We start from the raw sequence: 12,502 nt of genomic DNA on the forward strand, positions 1-12,502 counted from the left end.
TTTGAACAATTTATACTTTTCTTGTGAAGGAAATAAATAAAAAGCCATTGCTTGTATGGTTTATTTTCAGTGCACTCCAAAACGTGTGTGTGTATATGTGCATGTATGCAGTCCTGCAGCCCCTCTATTTCTCTCTCCCCTCCGACCCCTCTCCTGCAGAACCTCCATTTCTCTCCCTCCCCTCCGATTCCCTGCAGCCCCTCCATTTCTCCCCCACCGTACCTGTTTGTCGCGGTCGTGGTACCCGCCTGATAAGTGCTCTCAGTGTACGCTTCCTGTCAGACCACTTGGCCACACAACACACAGGCAGGAGGGGAGTAGAGGCCTGCATCATTTTGTGATGAAACTTCAATTAAAGGAACTCTCTATAGGGTCAGGAACACAAATATGTATTTCTGACCCTATAGTGTTAAAACCACCATCTAGTCCCCCTGATCCCCCATTGTCTCCCTAAATATAGTAAATCTTTCTTGTATTCCAGTCTAGAGCTGCTGCCTCTGACCTCATCAAAAGTAGTGGTCTGAGCCAATCACAATGCTTTCCCATAGGATTGGTTGAGACTGTTAAGGAGGCAGATCAGGGGCAGAGCCAGCATGAGTCAAATACAGCCCTAGCCAATCAGCAACTCCTCAGAGATTACACCCTGTTCCAAATTATTATGCAAATTATATTTTTCTCATTTACCTAAATAATTGATGTATCAACTATTAAGAGTACAATTCAAATTTTATTGAACAAACCTCCTAATGATTTTAAACATAAGTACGTTTCAAAACACAGTAAGTTTCAAAACACTTTATAGTTTGTAAAGAACTGAAAATTGTCATTTGTTGTGTTTGCAGCATATTTACTGAAATCAAAAGCTATTTTAATCAAACTTATAACAACATTTTAACTTTGTAAACATTTTAACAGGTCATGTTACATTTTAACATAGGACCCCTTATTTGATAGCAGCTTCACAAGTCTTGCATCCATTGAACTTGTGAGTTTTTGGACAGTTTCTGCTTGAATTTGTTTGCAAGATGTCAGAATAGCCTCCCAGAGCTGCTGTTTGGATGTAAACTGCCTCCCACCCTCATAGATCTTTTGCTTGAGGATGCTCCCCTGTTCTCAATAGGATGGAGGCCACACCATGACGTTCTTTCCTTTTATCCCCATAGCACCCATTGATGCAGAGGTATTCTTTGCAGCATGAGATGGTGCATTGTCATGCATGAAGATGATTTTATTTCAGAAAGCATAGTTCTTCCTTCTGTACCAGGGAAGAAAGTGGTCAGTCAGAAACTCCACATACTTTGCAGAGAGAGGACCCCTCTCTTCCCACGATTCTGGCCCAAAACATGACTCCACCACGCCTTGCTGACGTCACAGCCTTGTTGGAACAGGGTGGCCGTCCACCAACCATCCACTACTCCATCCATCTGGACCATCCAGCGTTGCATGGCACTCATCAGTGAACAGGACTCTTTGAAAATTAGTCTTCATGTATTTTTCTTCCCAATGCAGCCGTTTCTGCTTGTGAGCATTGGTTAGTGGTGGCCGAATAGAAGGTTTATGCACAGTTGCAAGACTCTGGAGGACTCTGCACCTTGATGTCCGTGGGACTCCAGAGGCACCAGCAGCTTCAATTATCAGTTTGCTGCTATGTAATGGTATTTTAGCAGCTGCTCTCTTGATCCGATTCATGGATCTGGCAGAAATCTTCCTCAAGGTGCCTTTATCTGCACGAACCCGTCTGTGCTCTGAATCAGCCACAAATCTCTTAATAGTGCGATGATCACGCTTACATTTTTGTGAAATATCTAATGTTTTCATACCTCGTCCAAGGCATTGAACTAATTCACTCTTTTCGTCAGCAGAGAGATCATTTTTCTTCCCCATATTGCATGAAAATGGTGCTCTGCTTAATAATGTGGAACACCCTCCTTTAGTAGTTTTTCCTTAAATTGGGCTCACCTGGCAATCTAATTATCACAGGTGTCCGAGATTGTTTTCAGTGATCAAAAGAGCACTGAGACACAATGCCATCAATGAGTTAAACTGAAAAACAAACTATTTAATCTTTGTGACACTTAAATAGAATTTGCATAATAATTTGGAACAGGGTGTAATTGAATCAATGCATCTCTATGAGGAAAGTCCAGTGTCTGCATGCAGAAGGTGGAGATACTGAATGTTGTGATGCACACTAGGCAGGACTGCCGAAGGAAGCACCTCTAGTAGCCATCTGAGGAGTGGCCAGTGAAGTTTTCACTAGGCTGTAATGTAAACACTGCACTTTCTCTGAAAAAAACTGTGTTTACAGCAAAAAGCCTGAAGGGAAGGACTCTACTCACGAGGACAAATACAACAAGCTGTTGTATTTCTGGTGACTATAGTGTCCCGTTAACAAAGATTGGTTTGAAAATGAAACTTTTTTTTTTTTTTTCATGTAGGCTGTGTGCCTTGTGTGTCAGGGAATATGTGGTTAGGGCTGCATTAAAGGGACACTCCAGGCACCCAGACAACTTCTGCCCATTGGAGTGGTCTGGGTGCCAACTCCCACTACCCTTAACCCTGCAAGTGTTATTATTACAGTTTTCATAAACTGCAATATTTACCTTGAAGGGTTAAGTCCTCCTTTAGTGGCTGTCTACTAGACAGCCACTAGAGGACACTTCCGTGTTCATAGAACACAAAAAGTGTGTTACAACGTCGCTGGACGTCCTCATGTAATGCTGAAATCCCCATAGGAAAGCATTATTCAATGTTTTCCTATGGGGAGATCTTATGCGCGTGCGCGGCATTGCCGCCGGCCGCGCATGCTCAATAGGTCCCCCCGGCCGGATGACATCAGCGGGGACGGAGCATGGGTGGACCCTGACCCAGCGCCGAGGGACATCGGCGCTGGATACAGGTAAGTCACTGAAGGGGTTTTAACCCCTTCAGCAACATGGGATGGGGGGTGGGAGGGAGAGGGGACCTGCAGTGCCAGGAAAACGTTTTGTTTTCCTGGCACTGGAGAGTCCCTTTAACAAAGCGATTTAACTCCTAAATGGAATTGAAAACTGAGCAATGACACTGCAAAGGTGTGAGCTATGCACCAAAACTGCTTCATTAAGCTAAAGTTGTTTTGGTGCTTCGCGAATCCTTTTAAATGGGCACTTTATATACCATATCCACTAATTATATAGGTTATGGTGCAGAGATTATTTGGTATCATTCCTCTGGTTTGTGTCGAACCGCTTTTGAACGTTTGCTATAACCTGGGGCAATCCTGGCACCTTAAGAATGGCATTCCTGCTGTGACTTGGCTAATGCGTTTGTGACCTTTCACTTAGCAACCAAAGTTGCAGTGAACGTCTGCCTTATCTGTCCAACCTTAGGTGGCAATTAAAGACTGCAGTAGTGATATCGGCATATAGTTTTATTAGTCAAGATAATAAGGAAAAATTGAAGATTATACTAGCTTTAGTGTACTAATCATCTTAATTTTTTAAATTTTTTTATTTAATATTTTTCACGTGCATGTTAGGTATTACATACAGGCTCTTGGTGCCCCAATAGCATTCTTCGAGCACATTTTCATATTTGACAATTGGAGCTTAAGTGAGACAGGCACATTTTTAAGATATATATGTTTCACAGAAGTGTGTACATTGTGGAGTTAAGTGTTTACAGGCTTTGTACGCGTAAGTGTAAGATCGTTAATTTGTCTAGTGGGCTTCTTAGTTGGTTACATGCTTGGGTTACCACGGGCACCCGCTCTTCATGTGTATGACTGTACGGGGCTGTCTGCATTTGCTCCCCCAACAGGGTCTGTATGCATGTGTGGTAGTTGTGGGGGCCTCTGTCAGGGCTAGAGTGTGCTATTGCTCGGTCAGTGTTGGGCTATAGTGTGTGTGTGATCATGTTTGCTGGCTGGAGTGGCTGTGTTTGCGGGTGGTTAGGCCAGCACATTGTAGTAAGAGTTCAGAGTTAGCCAATGCCCTGGCTGGGTGGTAGGTTTGGCGGTATCAGGAGATCTGGAGTCAGTCCAAGCGGATTCACCCCAAAGCCCCAGGCAGTCTTGGAGACCAGCATCTGTGAACCACGAACCCGGGTAATCCCATAGGAGGCCGCGTTCTCTCCTAGTCGGGGGCTGCTGTGGATCCTGATGGAGGGTCGCCGTTTGTAACGCCGGATCCTCTGAGCCGGTGGGTGATGCTCAGGGTGTAGTCCCCTGAGGGTCTGCCGGCCAGGTGGGCCTGTCCGGTGAGGTTGCGCGTTGGTGACATATTGAGTGCCCAGGGGGGACCCACCTGGTTCCCGTCCGCTCTTCCTCTGTTGAATAGTCGTTGCTTTTAGCTGTCAGGGGGAGTCATCTGGTTTGTTCCAGAGGCTGTCGCAGTTTGCAGGTTGTTGCAGTATACTGTGCTGGTTTGCCTCCCGTCTTTGCTCACGCTGTGTCTGCACACACGGCTGTGGGATGGCCGCCATCTTGGGTCGGGCCGTCTGGCCGTTTCTCTGTGGCATTGTTAATGTTTGGGCCTGATGGTGCCAAATTGTGGTTGCCCGTGAGGACCGGGATAACCCCCGCCGGTCCAAAGGGGGGGGACGACAGCCAGACGCCGGTCAGAGAACTGGGAGAGCGTCCGTCTCTCTCCAGCTCAAGCTTGCTAGGTCTCGGGCCTCAGACTGGTTGCTCCTATGTCGTGCTGGGTCGGTAGCGGTATCGCCGTGTTCACCCGGTGCTCGTGCGTATTATGGGCACCTTTTTGGGTCAGTGGCTGTAACTGGCACGGAGCTGGCTCCGATAATTTAGCTCTGGCGCTGGAGCTCAGACGAGACACGTCTGATCTGTTCGGCGGTCAGGCCCCACCCCCCCATCTTAATTTTAATAATGACAGGAAGCTTAATTTTTTTGCATAATCTCTCTCTACTAGTTCCACAGCAGCAAAGAAACACACAGGAAAAAAAAGAACCAATCACAAGAGAGTAGGATACACATGAGGTATAATGACCTAAGCTTCCTCTTTCAGAAAGCGACATCAAGCAGAAGCAAACCTATAAAAATCAATAACAATAACTCCTAAATCCAACATCAGAAGGAGCAAACTTTCTGTGAATTCCACACAAACAACCACAATGTTTCACACATAGTCATGAACATGGAAATCCAAGTAACACACAGTATATATCGTTCCATAGTAGTAATTTGTAAACTACAATCTGATAACTAAACAACAATCATATAAAACTCGAATGACAATTCCTTGCCAATGGAAATAAAATCATCCATGTAAACACAAAACATTAAGAGCCCAACCTATCTTAGACCAGTGATACATATACAGAAAGGGTGGGATAGCAAAGCAGGGTGGGAAAATACTCGCCTCCTGTCATTACTAAAATTAAGATTATTGGTACACTAAAATTAGTATAATTTTCTATTTTACAACATGACAGGAGGCTTCATATTTAGCAATTTTAACACTGAGAAAGGAATAGAAAAATAATGAAGAATCAGAATAGTGCGTTGGGAATTAAGGAAAAACATCCAACGAACGCCCGAACATGACTGAAAAACACCAGACCAAGCCTAAAAGTCCATCAGTAGATGCCCAGACCTGTAGACACATGGAGAACAATCTCCACATCCCATAAGCCAGAGGTGGATGTCTCTGGGTAGTTGGTACACAAGAGGATCCTTGCCCATCGGGTGTCCCCAAACCAGGGCACGGGTAGTTGAACTGTCTGAACTCACCACATAATGGATCGATGTTCCGTTCCAAACACCAACCAGACCGGTATTGCTCAGATAGAGAAGCACCATTTTCACGTCCCTGGGACCCAAGAGTCTCCTAAGAGGTCCTCAGCAGCCTGCAATAGTCCGCCGATATGGCAAAAACCCTAGAAAGTCCAGACCACCAGGGTCAGCTTACTTTCCAGGAATAGAAGATGTGGGTTCCCCTTTGGGTCCGTGAGAAGAGTCGGGTATGAATGTAGGAGAAGGAGATCCTCACCGGCCAGTCCCCGAAGATCCAGGAAACAAGGTTGACTCCATCACAGCGTGATGGCCAAGGCAGTATTGCTCTCTGAACACAGAGGTGATGGAGAATCCTCGCAATCATTGCGAAGGAGGCAAAAGCATACACCCCCGGGGAGGCCCAGCTGGCAGGAATGCGACCACCATTGTGCACTCTGAATCTGGCAGCCAATTAAAGAACACTGAATTCTGGCGGTCCCCCTGAAGGTTGGTGAACCAATCTGTGTTGAGATGTGTCTCCCCCGGGAGTTAGTCCGCCCTCGGGGAGATCCTGTGAGGATGGCAGATATCGCAGATTCCTTTCATGATGTCTGATAGGAAACAGGAGCTGGCTCTGTCCAGGCGATTGATTAACCTGACTGTCGACGCTCTGTCCATCCGGAGTAGGATGCATCAAATGGAATTCCAGGTATTCAATGTGAAGGGAGAATTCCTGAGTTGTGCTTTCCGTGGGTGTGCTCTTGAAGGTTGTCACCGCAGCCCTGCAAGCTCCCCACTCCAGAACGAAGTCCGGTTGGTCATAGGGGTTCGTCTGAGGAAACATTACCTGGAAGCGCTGCATGTCCCGGTAACATAACCGGTCTGAGTAGATACCCTGGATAGAGGAGGGCAGTAGCCCATGATCCGTGCGAGTGTGTGGATGGGTTACGGTGTTGCAGTGGAGGATCGTGTAAATTTCCTTGAGGATAGAGGAGACCTTTGAAGGGGAAATCTTCAGTGTGCAAGACGCGGATTCGATTACGAATCCTAAGAAGTGGACCATCCACTACGAAACACAGCGATTTCAGCCGTACCACGGAGAATCGCGAATGTTAACGCAGTCTTGAATTCTCTGAACTGAACCTATCGTCCAGGTAAATAATGCAACGCATTCCCCATACGTAATTTATCACTGGTTTCAGTAGTTTCATGAAGCCCTCAAGGATCCGAGCATAGGAGGCAGGTGAAGTGCCAAGGTTGATCGCGTCACAGGAAACATAGAGAACGTCGTCAAGAAGGGTGGAAAATAACCAACAGGATCTGTCTTCATATCCAGTTTCGCAGGCCATTTGTCTACGTGAAGAAGGTTCCTTATTAAGTTTGCCTTCCATCTAGAAATGATGATATGTCATGTGTGCGTTGTAGAAAGTACAGTCGATGCTACCCTAGGGACACTTACCTGTGGAAAATGGGATCTAGCGCATCTGCACGTTCCGTGTTCTCTGTCCGATCATCTGCAGTACCAGAAGGTTGTCTCTCAACCATTTTGGGTAAAGAGTTTGCGATAGTGAGGTACAGGGGTCAGATGGCCCGAAGTGGTTGGCGACATTGCCCTGCTGTTGACCAGTCCTGTAGAACACCTCGAGGGAGGTTACCACGTAACACCTTCCTCATGGAGGATTTAGGGAAGCGGGAACATAAATGTGTGTACTAAGCTCCCTCAGGAAGCATGGGGTCCCAATGTTTTGGCGCCCAGATCTGCCAACTATCCATCAATACGGAGGAGTTCTGCTTTGCACTTCTCATAGGAGAGGCAAACATTGGTGTTTCTGACGTAACAGAAACATCTCTGAGCCCATTCACCAATATCGTGAGCCCGTTCCCGGATGGTGCTGGCATCATTAGGAATTTTACTCTTGAGAGGGAGGTCAATAAAGTCCAACAATTTGTCTTTGGTGTCTCTGAAACCTCTCCTGACTTCCTTGCGGGGTCACAGCCACCCAGAGCCATGAAGGTCATCATCCAATGACCAAACACAGTCGTCTGTGCCAATCTGTCTGGGAGGGAAGGGCATGGGCAATCCGACCGCAAGTGGTTACGGACATTTTTATAAAGCCACAGGTGCATAAGGTTGGCCAGGTGTTCGAGAGAGGACCAGTCTCTCGAACGTGGGTGAAGGATGTTGTAGGTTACACAGCCATTGACCTGTAGGATACAGGAATCGCTTCCGGGTCTTCTTGGTCAGTAGCGTGAGAGGCACCGTCACCCTCAGCTACCTGGGGCTAACCCAGAAAAACCTGTACACGAATGCAGAGCTATATGTGGATTCCGAATCCCAGTCGTTGTCAGACCCCGATGCCTCCGCGTGCCTTTGTTCCATGATGGACAGATAATGTTGCAGTCCTTAGCCGAGAAGGGGTGTAACCTTTTTGCGGGAGCAAGGTCTAGTGTCTAAACCATTCCAGTGGTGCTTGCAATGATGAGGGGACCCCTTAGCGGAGACTTCCCAGGTATCAGAGTCCGTCCTGTAGTGGCGGATACCATTGAGGGGACCGGCACTCCTGTCAGTAAATTTGAGAGTATTTTCTCTACGAATGCAGCCACTGTTTTGTGTATTATGACCTGAAATTCCACAGGGTTAGCCAGGGAATTTTCCATAGTGGCAAATTGTGTGACACAGAATTGGGGCTCACCTAAAAAAGTAGACAGGTAGACTTCTCATGATATGAGATACCCCTGTAGAAGGCACAATTTTTGTTTGAAAGTATAATAAAAACATAGTACATTACATTCACGCACACATATCTTCCGGAGAAACCAGTCCTATGCTATCTAGTTATACCTATTCTTACAGATAGGAACAGTATCACTAGTGTTCCTCCAGAATCAGACACACTACGGGGGTACCCAGAGACTCCATATTATAAATTATCATTTTTAGCAATAAAGTTATCAACCATAATTTCCCATTTGCTAAATTTCTTCAGACCAACCTAGGATTACCTAGGATTATTCCCGTTTCCATTTTCCATTGGTATATTGCTTGTTTTTTTAATTTCACTCCACTCTAATACTTTGTTACTTTTCCAGTACCTGGCTAAAACTATCTTAACTGCCATTAGAATATGAATTATCAGCATACATTTCTCAGTAGGCATAGAAGGCCAACCCAAATGTAACAAGAAACTTTGTGGTGTAAAGGGTATATATATATATATATCTGACATATATTATGAATCTGCTTATATACCATCTTCCATATGTTGTTTAAAACTTTACAGTGCCACCAGATATGGAGATAACATCCTATCCCTTCTTCACATCGCCAACATACAGGATTCTGATCTCCATAAATTTTGACCAGTTTTTCTGGGACCATATACCATCTGTTTAGGAGTTTGTAAAAATGTTCTACTATATTCAAGCAATGTACCGATTTATTTACTTTAACTATCGCATTTATCATATCTTGCTCGGAGATTGTAATTTGTAGATATTTTTTTCTGTCATATGGTGGCAGTCACTTATGGGTTTTGCTCCTCCCTGTGGACAAGACTTTTAACAAGCATATTTATTAAAAAGGATCCTCCCCCTTTACCTATAAATGGCCGAGACCGCAAAACCTACCCAGTCTTCTTTCTTGTCCCGATAGGGAAGGACAGGACTTTTTTTGTCTGGTGAGGCACACGGGTTGTTCGTCTGGGGGATCCGGTCCGAGAGCTGCCCGGGTGGTAAGCTGAGTGACCCATGCTCCTGTATTTTCATTACGGAGCAAGCAGAGGATTGTGTCTTTATGCCGAGAATGGTTCCGGCAAAATGCTTCCGGGAGGCGGAGCTCGCTCTGAGCAAGCGCACAGCGGTGGAACGCACGCCCAGGTGGTGTTTGCGTTCCACCTAAGCTTCCGGGTGCGCAAAGACGCATGCGCAAATCGGAAGCTTAAAGGGATATAAAAAAAAAAGACCGAAAATTTGAATAGAAAAAGGCTGTGCTGGTACCCACTGACTGCATGGATGCAGGTCAGAAGAGGTACGCCGTGTCACCTGCCCCCCCACACGGCTCAGAGGTATTTTGAGGTAAGATTAATAAAATCTTTACTTTAAAATACTTTCTGAAGAAATAATCATTCTGAAAAGAAGCCTCCGTTTTATATTTTGTACAGATATGTCTAGTCCAGCCTATCCTGACATGGAAAAGGAGAAACTGACTACCCCCACGCCTAGAAAGGCTACGGTAAAGTCCAAACATATAGTTTGCAGCGAATGTGCAACTCCTCTTCCAGTCGGATCTAGGAAGAAAATATGCTGTCCGTGTACTGCAAACTCCTTGGAAAGAGATAAGCAAAAGGATATGCAATCTTTCCTATCCTGGTTCCAAGAGAATTTGGCCCAGACCTTGGACACTATTAAAGAATCTAAAAGGGTAGAAGCCCCCATTCAACAGAAGATCAATAAAAGAAGAACTTCTACATCTGAATCATCTTCGGGAGAATGTTCTTCCTCTATGGAGGAATCAGGATCCTCATCAAGTGAACCAGTGGGGTTTCCTTCGGAGGCAATCCGAAAATTCATTAAAGAAGTTAATCTTACAATCCTACCTCAGGGATCAGAAAACCCCAAGAGAGGTTTTTCTGTGCAACAAAGCCCGGTTGAAATAATATTTAGGGAATGGAAAAACCCGGAGAAGCATGCCTTTATTTCCAGACACTTCAAGGATATCTTCAGGCTGGATAGCGAAGTTATGTGGGAAGATCTCCCAAAAGTTGATGTTCAGGTGGCACAGATTGCTAAAAGAACCACTATCCCTATAGGGGAGACTGCAGCCTTAAAGAATCCTATGGATATAAGAGCCGAAACCTCGTGTAGGCGGGCTTATCAGACGGACGGTTTCCAATGCAAAGCTTTACTGGCAGGAGCAGCAGTAGCCAGAGCAAATGGCGTTTGGCTAAACTCAGTCCAGGAAAATTTATCTTCTGACCAGGTTAATGATCTTAGTCACATGTTTCAGAACATGCATTTGGCAAATGAATTCCTTTTGGATATGTCAGTAGAAGTTGTTAAATTGGCATCCAGGATCATGGGTTTGTCTTCTGTGACAAGACGTACCTTATGGTTAAGGTCTTGGTTGGCGGATACAGCATCTAAATCAGTCCTTTGTGAACTACCACTGGAAAAATCTAAATTATTCGGCGCTCCTTTAGAGGAAATCATAAGACAAATGTCAGAAACCAAAAAGGCACTTCCTCAAGATAAGAAGTTCTCCTGGAGACCAGGGTACAGAAATTACCAATTCAAAAGTAGGAGATCTTTTCAAGAGAGACCACAATTTTTTCAAAGGAAGGATAAAAGCCGGAAATTTGAACAAAGAAATTAGGTCAAAAGAACCTTCAGAGACAAAGGGAGACTTTTTTGACGCCAGAAGTGTGGGAGGAAGGCTCCAATATTTTTTTCCGGTATGGGAACAGACCACAAAAGATCCTTGGGTTCTAAGGATTATCCAAAGGGGACACAAGATTATTTTTTTGAAGAAACCAAGAGCAAGGTTTCTACTATCAACATACCAGTCCGCAAAAAGATCTCGGGCTCTATATTATCAGACCATGCTGCTTCTACACAAAAGGGTTATAGAAAAAGTTCCACAAAAACAAGAATTTCGGGGAGTCTATTCAAGACTGTTTCTGGTTCCAAAACCGGACCGCTCATTTCGTCCCATTCTGGATTTAAAGAAGATAAATCAGTTTATCCCCTATCACAGATTCCGTATGGAATCAATCACATCGATTTTTCCTCTATTACAAAGAGGCGACGTTATGGTAAAAATAGACTTAAAGGATGCGTATCTACATGTTCCGATAGCCACCACTTCAAGGAAATATTTAAGATTTGCAATAAGAAGAGGAAGTTCCACCGTTCATTTCCAGTTCAGGGCTCTGCCGTTCGGTCTGTCATCCGCTCCAAAGATATTTACAAAGATCCTGTCTCCTCTAACAGCTCATTTGAGGGAAAAGGTTATTTCAATTATCCCATATTTAGACGACTGGCTTCTAATGGCACATACAGAAAAACAACTGCACGAGGATCTGCAGGTCACTATAAGGTTTCTTCAGGACCATGGCTGGATCTTGAATCTAAAAAAATAAGTTTGCATTCCAACAAGAGTAATAGAGTTTCTCGGTTTCGAGATCAATTCAGTCTGCATGTCAATATTTCTTCCCAAACGGAAAAGGAGAAAGATCCGAAAAACGATTTCCAACCTCCAAAGGATGAGAAGTTGTTCCTTCAGAGAGGCCATGAATGTTTTGGGACTTCTTACAGCCACCTTCCCGGCAGTCAAATGGGCAAGATCGGAGGTCAGACCATTACAGTGGAACATCCTGACTTCCTGGTAAAAAAAAGAGGAAGATCTAGACAAAAGATTCTTGTTATCCCCTCAGGTGAAAATTCAACTGGATTGGTGGAAAACCTCAGAGTGCCTTTCAGGAGGTTTATCTTTTCAGCCAAAGGTCTGGCTGATATTCACCACAGACGCTTCAAACTCAGGTTGGGGAGCCCACTTAGGCTCCACCATGTTCCAAGGAAAATGGTCATCCAGGGAAGCAGAGGAATCTACAAATTTCAGAGAATTATTGGCAATTCTGTATGCTTTTCATCACCTCAGACCTTGGCTACTTCAAAGAGCGGTCAAGATCCAGTCAGACAATCGCACAGTAGTCTCTTATATCAATCGACAGGGAGGAACCAAAGCAAGAAAACTTTACAGTCTCTGTGCAGAAATTATGGAATGGGCACAAAGAA

General features: G+C 44.9%; 1 protein-coding gene across 1 annotated transcript in view; it reads left to right on the forward strand.

The window, feature by feature from the left end:
* Window positions 1–12,502, forward strand: part of PRIM2 (DNA primase subunit 2) — a 196,326-nt gene that overhangs the window by 17,179 nt on the left and 166,645 nt on the right. The gene's annotated exons all lie outside the window — the stretch shown is intronic.

Source organism: Pelobates fuscus, chromosome 2, assembly GCF_036172605.1.
Source record: "Pelobates fuscus isolate aPelFus1 chromosome 2, aPelFus1.pri, whole genome shotgun sequence".
NCBI lineage: Eukaryota > Metazoa > Chordata > Amphibia > Anura > Pelobatidae > Pelobates > Pelobates fuscus.